We start from the raw sequence: 11031 nt of genomic DNA on the forward strand, positions 1-11031 counted from the left end.
TCTATCTATCTATCTATCTATCTATCTATCTATCTATCTATCTATCTACAAACAGTTTTTATCTATCTATCTATCTATCTATCTATCTATCTATCTATCTATCTATCTATCTATCTATCTATCTATCTATCTTTCTAACTAACTTATCTTTCTATCTATCTTTCTAACTAACTTATCTATCTTTCTTACTAATCTATCTATCTTTCTAACTAACTTATCTGTCTATCTATCTTTCTTTCTAACTAATCTATCTTTCTTTCTAACTAACTAATCTATCTTTCTTTCTTTCTTACTAATCTATCTATCTTTTTAACTAACTTATCTATCTTTCTTTCTAATCTATCTATCTTTCTAACTAACTTATCTATCTTTCTTACTAATCTATCTATCTTTCTAACTAACTTATCTATCTATCTATCTATCTATCTATCTTATCTTTCTAACTAACTTATCTTTCTAACTAACTTATCTTTATATCTATCTTTCTAACTAACTTATCTATCTATCTATCTTTCTAACTAACTTATCTATCTTTCTTTCTTACTAATCTATCTATCTTTCTAACTAACTTAGCTATCTATCTTTCTTTCTAACTAATCTATCTTTCTTTCTAACTAACTAATCCATCTTTCTTTCTTTCTTACTAATCTATCTATCTTTTTAACTAACTTATCTATCTTTCTTTATAACTTATCTATCTTTCTAACTAACTTATCTATCTTTCTTTCTTACTAATCTATCTTTCTTTCTAACTAACTAATCTATCTATCTTTCTTACTAATCTACCTATCTTTTTAACTAACTTATCTATCTTTCTTTCTAACTTATCTATCTTTCTAACTAACTTATCTATCTTTCTTACTTACTAATCTATCTTTCTTTCTAACTAACTAATCTATCTTTCTTTCTTTCTTACTAATCTATCTATCTTTCTAACTAACTTATCTATCTATCTATCTATCTTTCTAACTAACTTATCTATCTATCTATCTATCTATCTATCTATCTATCTATCTATCTATCTATCTATCTTATCTTTCTATCTATCTTTCTAACTAACTTATCTATCTATCTATCTATCTATCTATCTATCTATCTATCTATCTATCTATCTATCTATCTGTCTGTCTGTCTGTCTGTCTGTCTGTCTGTCTGTCTGTCTTATCTTTCTATCTTTTTTTCTAACTAACTTATCTTTCTATCTATCTATCTATCTTTCTATCTTTCTTTCTAACTAATCTATCTTTCTTTCTAACTAACTAATCTATATTTCTTTCTTTCTTACTAATCTATCTATCTTTTTAACTAACTTATCTATCTTTCTTTCTAACTTATCTATCTTTCTAACTAACTTATCTATCTTTCTTTCTTACTAATCTATCTTTCTTTCTAACTAACAAATCTATCTTTCTTTCTTACTAATCTATTTATCTTTTTAACTAACTTATCTATCTGTCTTTCTAATCTATCTATCTTTCTAACTAACTTATCTATCTTTCTTTCTAACTAATCTATCTTTCTTTCTAACTAACTAATCTATCTATCTTTCTTACTAATCTATCTATCTTTCTAACTAACTAACGTATCTATCTATCTATCTATCTATCTATCTATCTATCTATCTATCTATCTATCTATCTATCTAACTTATCTATCTTTCTTTCTTTTTAACTAATCTATCTTTCTAACTTATCTATCTTTCTTTCTTTTTAACTAATCTATCTTTCTAACTTATCTATCTCTCTTTCTTTTTAACTAATCTCTCTATCTTTCTAACTAACTTATCTATCTTTCTTTCTTTCATACTAATCTATCTATCTTTCTAACTAACTTATCTATCTTTTTCTAACTAACTTATCTATCTTTTTCTAACTAACTTATCTATCTTTCTTTCTTTCTTTTGAACTAATCTATATATCTTTCTAACTAACTTATCTATCTTTCTTTCTTTCTTTCTTTCTAGCTAATCCATCTATCTTTCTAACTAATTTATCTTTCTTTCTTTCTTACTAATCTATCTATCTTTCTAACTAACTAACTTATCATCTTTCTTTCTCTTTTACTAATCTATCTATCTATCTATCTATCTATCTATCTATCTATCTATCTATCTGTCTGTCTGTCTGTCTGTCTGTCTGTCTGTCTGTCTGTCTGTCAGAACTAACTAATCTTTTTTTCTTTCTTTCTTTCTTTCTTTCTAACTAATCTTTTTTCTTTCTTTCTTTCTTTCTTTCTATCTTTCTTTCTAACTAATCTGTCTTTCTTTCTCTCTACCTAATCTTTTTCTTTCTTTCTTTTTTCTTTCATTCTTTCTTTCTACCTAATCTTTTTCTTTCTTTCTTTCTTTCTTTCTTTCTTTCTTTCTTTCTTTCTTTCTTTCTTTCTTTCTTTCTTTCTTTCTTTCTTTCTTTCTTTTTCTTTCTTTCTCTCTCTCTCTTTCTCTCTCTCTCTCTTTCTTTCTTTCTATCTTTCTTTCTAACTAACTAATCTATCTATCTTTCTTACTAATCTACCTATCTTTTTAACTAACTTATCTATCTTTCTTTCTAACTTATCTATCTTTCTAACTAACTTATCTATCTTTCTTACTTACTAATCTATCTTTCTAACTAACTAATCTATCTTTCTTTCTTTCTTACTAATCTATCTATCTTTCTAACTAACTTATCTATCTATCTATCTATCTATCTATCTTTCTAACTAACTTATCTATCTATCTATCTATCTATCTATCTATCTTATCTTTCTATCTTTTTTTCTAACTAACTTATCTTTCTATCTATCTATCTATCTTTCTATCTTTCTTTCTAACTAATCTATCTTTCTTTCTAACTAACTAATCTATATTTCTTTCTTTCTTACTAATATATCTATCTTTTTAACTAACTTATCTATCTTTCTTTCTAACTTATCTATCTTTCTAACTAACTTATCTATCTTTCTTTCTTACTAATCTATCTTTCTTTCTAACTAACAAATCTATCTTTCTTTCTTACTAATCTATCTATCTTTTTAACTAACTTATCTATCTGTCTTTCTAATCTATCTGTCTTTCTAATCTATCTATCTTTCTAACTAACTTATCTATCTTTCTTTCTAACTAATCTATCTTTCTTTCTAACTAACTAATCTATCTATCTTTCTTACTAATCTATCTATCTTTCTAACTAACTAACGTATCTATCTATCTATCTATCTATCTATCTATCTATCTATCTAACTTATCTATCTTTCTTTCTTTTTAACTAATCTATCTTTCTAACTTATCTATCTTTCTTTCTTTTTAACTAATCTATATTTCTAACTTATCTATCTTTCTTTCTTTTTAACTAATCTCTCTATCTTTCTAACTAACTTATCTATCTTTCTTTCTTTCATACTAATCTATCTTTCTTTCTAACTAACTAATCTATCTTTCTTTCTTTCTTACTAATCTATCTATCTTTTTAACTAACTTATCTATCTTTCTTTCTAATCTATCTATCTTTCTAACTAACTTATCTATCTTTCTTACTAATCTATCTATCTTTCTAACTAACTTATCTATCTATCTATCTATCTATCTATCTTATCTTTCTAACTAACTTATCTTTCTAACTAACTTATCTTTATATCTATCTTTCTAACTAACTTATCTATCTATCTATCTTTCTAACTAACTTATCTATCTTTCTTTCTTACTAATCTATCTATCTTTCTAACTAACTTAGCTATCTATCTTTCTTTCTAACTAATCTATCTTTCTTTCTAACTAACTAATCCATCTTTCTTTCTTTCTTACTAATCTATCTATCTTTTTAACTAACTTATCTATCTTTCTTTATAACTTATCTATCTTTCTAACTAACTTATCTATCTTTCTTTCTTACTAATCTATCTTTCTTTCTAACTAACTAATCTATCTATCTTTCTTACTAATCTACCTATCTTTTTAACTAACTTATCTATCTTTCTTTCTAACTTATCTATCTTTCTAACTAACTTATCTATCTTTCTTACTTACTAATCTATCTTTCTTTCTAACTAACTAATCTATCTTTCTTTCTTTCTTACTAATCTATCTATCTTTCTAACTAACTTATCTATCTATCTATCTATCTTTCTAACTAACTTATCTATCTATCTATCTATCTATCTATCTATCTATCTATCTATCTATCTTATCTTTCTATCTATCTTTCTAACTAACTTATCTATCTATCTATCTATCTATCTATCTATCTATCTATCTATCTATCTATCTATCTATCTATCTGTCTGTCTGTCTGTCTGTCTGTCTGTCTGTCTGTCTGTCTGTCTGTCTTATCTTTCTATCTTTTTTTCTAACTAACTTATCTTTCTATCTATCTATCTTTCTATCTTTCTTTCTAACTAATCTATCTTTCTTTCTAACTAACTAATCTATATTTCTTTCTTTCTTACTAATCTATCTATCTTTTTAACTAACTTATCTATCTTTCTTTCTAACTTATCTATCTTTCTAACTAACTTATCTATCTTTCTTTCTTACTAATCTATCTTTCTTTCTAACTAACAAATCTATCTTTCTTTCTTACTAATCTATCTATCTTTTTAACTAACTTATCTATCTGTCTTTCTAATCTATCTATCTTTCTAACTAACTTATCTATCTTTCTTTCTAACTAATCTATCTTTCTTTCTAACTAACTAATCTATCTATCTTTCTTACTAATCTATCTATCTTTCTAACTAACTAACGTATCTATCTATCTATCTATCTATCTATCTATCTATCTATCTATCTATCTAACTTATCTATCTTTCTTTCTTTTTAACTAATCTATCTTTCTAACTTATCTATCTTTCTTTCTTTTTAACTAATCTATCTTTCTAACTTATCTATCTCTCTTTCTTTTTAACTAATCTCTCTATCTTTCTAACTAACTTATCTATCTTTCTTTCTTTCATACTAATCTATCTATCTTTCTAACTAACTTATCTATCTTTCTTTCTTTTTAACTAATCTATCTTTTTCTAACTAACTTATCTATCTTTCTTTCTTTCTTTTGAACTAATCTATATATCTTTCTAACTAACTTATCTATCTTTCTTTCTTTCTTTCTTTCTAGCTAATCCATCTATCTTTCTAACTAATTTATCTTTCTTTCTTTCTTACTAATCTATCTATCTTTCTAACTAACTAACTTATCATCTTTCTTTCTCTTTTACTAATCTATCTATCTATCTATCTATCTATCTATCTATCTATCTATCTATCTGTCTGTCTGTCTGTCTGTCTGTCTGTCTGTCTGTCTGTCTGTCAGAACTAACTAATCTTTTTTTCTTTCTTTCTTTCTTTCTTTCTAACTAATCTTTTTTCTTTCTTTCTTTCTTTCTTTCTATCTTTCTTTCTAACTAATCTGTCTTTCTTTCTCTCTACCTAATCTTTTTCTTTCTTTCTTTTTTCTTTCATTCTTTCTTTCTACCTAATCTTTTTCTTTCTTTCTTTCTTTCTTTCTTTCTTTCTTTCTTTCTTTCTTTCTTTCTTTCTTTCTTTTTCTTTCTTTCTCTCTCTCTCTTTCTCTCTCTCTCTCTTTCTTTCTTTCTATCTTTCTTTCTAACTAACTAATCTATCTATCTTTCTTACTAATCTACCTATCTTTTTAACTAACTTATCTATCTTTCTTTCTAACTTATCTATCTTTCTAACTAACTTATCTATCTTTCTTACTTACTAATCTATCTTTCTTTCTAACTAACTAATCTATCTTTCTTTCTTTCTTACTAATCTATCTATCTTTCTAACTAACTTATCTATCTATCTATCTATCTATCTATCTTTCTAACTAACTTATCTATCTATCTATCTATCTATCTATCTATCTATCTATCTATCTTATCTTTCTATCTTTTTTTCTAACTAACTTATCTTTCTATCTATCTATCTATCTTTCTATCTTTCTTTCTAACTAATCTATCTTTCTTTCTAACTAACTAATCTATATTTCTTTCTTTCTTACTAATATATCTATCTTTTTAACTAACTTATCTATCTTTCTTTCTAACTTATCTATCTTTCTAACTAACTTATCTATCTTTCTTTCTTACTAATCTATCTTTCTTTCTAACTAACAAATCTATCTTTCTTTCTTACTAATCTATCTATCTTTTTAACTAACTTATCTATCTGTCTTTCTAATCTATCTGTCTTTCTAATCTATCTATCTTTCTAACTAACTTATCTATCTTTCTTTCTAACTAATCTATCTTTCTTTCTAACTAACTAATCTATCTATCTTTCTTACTAATCTATCTATCTTTCTAACTAACTAACGTATCTATCTATCTATCTATCTATCTATCTATCTATCTATCTATCTAACTTATCTATCTTTCTTTCTTTTTAACTAATCTATCTTTCTAACTTATCTATCTTTCTTTCTTTTTAACTAATCTATCTTTCTAACTTATCTATCTTTCTTTCTTTTTAACTAATCTCTCTATCTTTCTAACTAACTTATCTATCTTTCTTTCTTTCATACTAATCTATCTATCTTTCTAACTAACTTATCTATCTTTCTTTCTTTTTAACTAATCTATCTTTTTCTAACTAACTTATCTATCTTTCTTTCTTTCTTTTGAACTAATCTATATATCTTTCTAACTAACTTATCTATCTTTCTTTCTTTCTTTCTTTCTAGCTAATCCATCTATCTTTCTAACTAATTTGTCTTTCTTTCTTTCTTACTAATCTATCTATCTTTCTAACTAACTAACTTATCATCTTTCTTTCTCTTTTACTAATCTATCTATCTATCTATCTATCTATCTATCTATCTATCTGTCTGTCTGTCTGTCTGTCTGTCTGTCTGTCAGAAACTAATCTTTCTTTTTTCTTTTTCTTACTTTTCTTTCTTTCTTTCTAACTAATCTTTTTTTCTTTCTTTCTTTCTTTCTTTCTTTCTTTCTTTCTAACTAATCTTTTTTCTTTCTTTCTTTCTTTCTTTCTTTCTTTCTTTCTTTCTTTCTTTCTATCTTTCTTTCTAACTAATCTGTCTTTCTTTCTCTCTACCTAATCTTTTTCTTTCTTTCTTTTTTCTTTCATTCTTTCTTTCTACCTAATCTTTTTCTTTCTTTCTTTCTTTCTTTCTTTCTTTCTTTCTTTTTCTTTCTTTCTCTCTCTCTCTTTCTCTCTCTCTCTCTTTCTTTCTTTCTTTCTATCTTTCTTTCTAACTAATCTTTCTTTCTATCTTTCTTTCTAACTAATCTTTCTTTCTATCTTTCTTTCTTTCTTCTTTCATTCTTTCTTTCTACCTAATATTTTTCTTTCTTTCTTTCTTTCTTTCTTTCTTTCTTTCTTTCTTTCTTTCTTTCTAACTAATCTTTCTTCTTTCTAATCTTTCTTTCTAACTTATCTTTCTATCTAATCTTTCTAACTAATCTTTCTTTCCTTTCTAACAAATCTGTCTTTTTTCTTTCTTTCTAACAATTTTTTTTCTTTTTTCATTCTTTCTTTCTTTCTAGCTAATCTTTCTTTCTTTTTTCTTTCTTTCTTTCTTTCTTTCTTTCTTTCTTTCTTTCTTTCTTTTTTCTAACTAATCTTTCTTTTTTTCTTCTTTCGTTCTAACAAATTTTTTTCTTTTTTACTTTTTTTCTTTCTTACAAATCTTTCTTTTTTCTTTCTTTCTAACTAATCTTTTTCTTTTTTAATTCTTTCTTTCTTTCTAGCTAATCTTTCTTTCTTTTTTCTTTCTTTCTTTCTTTCTTTCTTTCTTTCTAACTAATCTTTCTTTTTTTCTTTCTTCTTTCGTTCTAACAAATTTTTCTTTCTTTTTTACTTTTTTCTTTCTTACTAATCTTTCTTTTTTATTTCTTTCTAACTAATCTTTCTTTCTTTCTTTCTTTCTTTCTTTCTTTCTTTCTTTCCAACTAATCTTTCTTTCTAACTAATCTTTCTTTCTTTCTTTCTTTCTTTCTTTCTCTCTCTCTCTCTCTCTCTCTCTCTCTCTCTCTCTCTCTCTCTCTCTCACTTCCGGTGCGGGTGTTGAGTGCGTGAGTGGTGTATTGCGAGTGGAGTGTGGTGAGTGAAGTTGTTTTCTGTGTCTAAATATCTTTCTCTTTTCCGCCTATTTGTTCGTGTGTGTTTGTGGTTTAGTTTGTGGTAGTTTTGTGTGTGGTTTGGGCCGCGTGCTACCGGGCTTTACCGGGGAAAGCATGACGACCCCAGCTACACAGGGTTTGTCCATGCTCACGCGGCGTCATGCAGTGAAAGTGGCGTTTGCGGCGAGCATAGAAGATATTTGTTTAGCGATCGGCGAAGTTGTGGGACATGGATCTATTCTATCCGCATCGAGGATGAATAACGCTACCGTGATTTTTCTTAGTAACGTTGAAAAGGTGAATGAAGCAGTTGAGAGTGGAATTGTGATTGGTGGCGATTTTGTTCAGGTTCTTCCCCTCTCACTACCATCTAAGAGGGTCACCTTATCTAACGTTCCCCCCTTTCTCAGTGACCAGATACTAACAGAAGCATTATCACGTTATGGAAAATTGGTGTCCCCAATAAAAAAAATCCCAATTAGCACGGGCTCTCCCCTGTTGAAACATATTGTGTCTTTCAGGAGATTTGCATACATGATTATTCAGGATGATGAGGAATTGGATTTTTCACTTAGTTTTAGAGTTGATGATTTTGATTACATCATTTTTGTAACAACTGCGAAAACGAAATGCTTTAGTTGTGGAAAAGCAGGACATCTGATTCGTAACTGCCCAGAAAAGAAAGTCCCTGAGAAAGGGGATACGGTTTCCAATCCAAGTACGAGTAGTGGAGAAGCTGGTATAGTTTCACTGAGCTCGGAGTTGCAGGGTGACAATCATAGTGAGACTGAAGTGGTTACTTGTAACGAGATAGCTGGAACAAAATCTGTTGTTGTGACAGGTAGGCCTATAGATTCAGAAAAGAAAGACCAAGTTGATATTGCATCGGATGTAAAACAATCAAAACATCCTGAAAAAAAAAGAGAAGATGTTACTATTGGAAATGTAACACAGGTTGTACAGAAGAAGAGTGGAATTGATTGTGTGGACATGGAAATGGAGGCACAAATAGAAATGTTCAAAGCACCTCTAAAAAGAAAAAAGATGGATAAGTCTCAAAATAAAAAAGCTGGGAAGAAAGTTGATTTAGATGGTAGCAATGATAATGAAACTGAAAGTGATAGTGAATCATCAGATTCCAGTGTGGCGTTGTCTCTGAGTGACTTCTCTGTTCGTAGCTATGATAGTGAAGAGATAAAATTGTTCCTTAAGTCAACGAAGAATAAGAGAGGGGTGTGTGTACAAGACTATTTCCCTAATATAACACAGTTTGTTGAGAAAGCAAGAAATTTTATGGCTGAAGGATGCTTCACAAATAAAGAAGTTTATCGTTTAAAAAAGTTGGTGAGGAATGTAGAGAAACTTAAAGATGATGTTTAATAAGTTAAGCTCATTTTCCACATTAATGAGTGTGGGGTTTTTTTGGTGGGTTTTTCTCCTATTGGTCATGAGTGAAGTTAGTCTAGCAACCCTGAATGTAAATGGTGCTAGAGATATTAAGAAAAGAGGAATGTTAAATGTATTAATGAAGCAGAAGAATCTTGATATTTTAATGTTACAAGAAACACATAGTGATGGGGGGAATGCAACAGACTGGGGAAGAGAATTTGAGGGGTTAACAATTTTAAGCCATAACACTTCAATAAGTGCAGGAGTTGCAGTGTTATTTTCGAAGAATTTTAGTCCAATTTCTTACGTAGTTGATGAAGTTGTGAAAGGAAGATTACTAAAAATCAGAGCTGTCTATGAAAGCTATGTTTTGGTTTTTATCTGTATTTATGCTCCAACAGTCCCTGTGGAAAGATTGTTTTTCTTAGATTTATTATGTACGACTTTACAAAGTTGCTCAGAAGAGGAATATTTGTTTTTGGGGGGAGATTTTAATTGCACAGAAAATATGATTGATAGGAACCATGTTGAACCCCATTTACCATCTCAGAAACGTCTTATTCATTTCATTAAGAAGTTTGAACTATGTGATATTTGGAGACAATTAAATGGAAATGTGAGACAATATACATGGGTTCATATGAGGGAAAACATGGCATCCCTTGCCAGATTAGATAGGTTGTATGGGTTCACACATCAGCTTAATATCTTCAAAAAATGCTCTATAATTCCAATAGGGTTTTCTGATCATAGCATGGTACAATGTAGTTTTATTTTAAATTCCATTAAACCTAGCAGCGCCTATTGGCATTTCAACATTTCTTTACTGAGTGATAGTTTTTTTAGAGACACTTTTAAGTATTTTTGGCAGAATTATAGAAAATCAAAGACTAATTTTAGATCAATACAGCAGTGGTGGGACATTGGTAAAGTTAAAATTAGACAGTTTTGTCAACAATACACTTGCAATGTCACTATAGAGGCTAAAAGATCTTTGGAAATTTTGGAGAATGAATTAAGTGAGTGTCAAAAAATAGCTGAATCAACTGGGACATGTGATCATTTCGAACGATTTTTCAAAAAGAAAGCTCAGTTAGCGGATCTGCTAGAATACAGAACACAGGGCGCATTGGTCAGATCAAGATTTCAAAATATAAATCATATGGATGTACCGTCAAAATTCTTTTTCTGTTTAGAGAAAAAAAATGGCCAGAAGAGACTGATTAAAGCCTTGCGGTCGGAAGATGGTCAGTTTTTGCTGAACCCCAGCGATATTCGAAAGAGAGCAGTTGGTTTTTACAAAAATTTGTTTAGAAGTGAGTATGAAACGGAGGGTGATGTAGACAGCACTTTCTTGAGCTCCCTACCAAAGATGTCAGAAGAGGGTAATGTGGCTCTTTCAGGTGTGCTAAGCCTGGGGGAGCTATATAAGGCCCTTCATGACATGGAATCGGGAAAGGCTCCTGGGATTGACGGCCTCCCAGTTGACTTCTACAAGTCTTTCTGGGCCGAGTTGGGAGAGGACTTGTTACAAGTTCTGAGTGAGAGTCTGTCAGTAGGTATGTTGCCGTTGAGCTGCAG

The sequence above is a fragment of the Leuciscus leuciscus genome, assembly GCF_965113295.1.
Source record: "Leuciscus leuciscus genome assembly, chromosome: 10".
Taxonomy (NCBI): domain Eukaryota; kingdom Metazoa; phylum Chordata; class Actinopteri; order Cypriniformes; family Leuciscidae; genus Leuciscus; species Leuciscus leuciscus.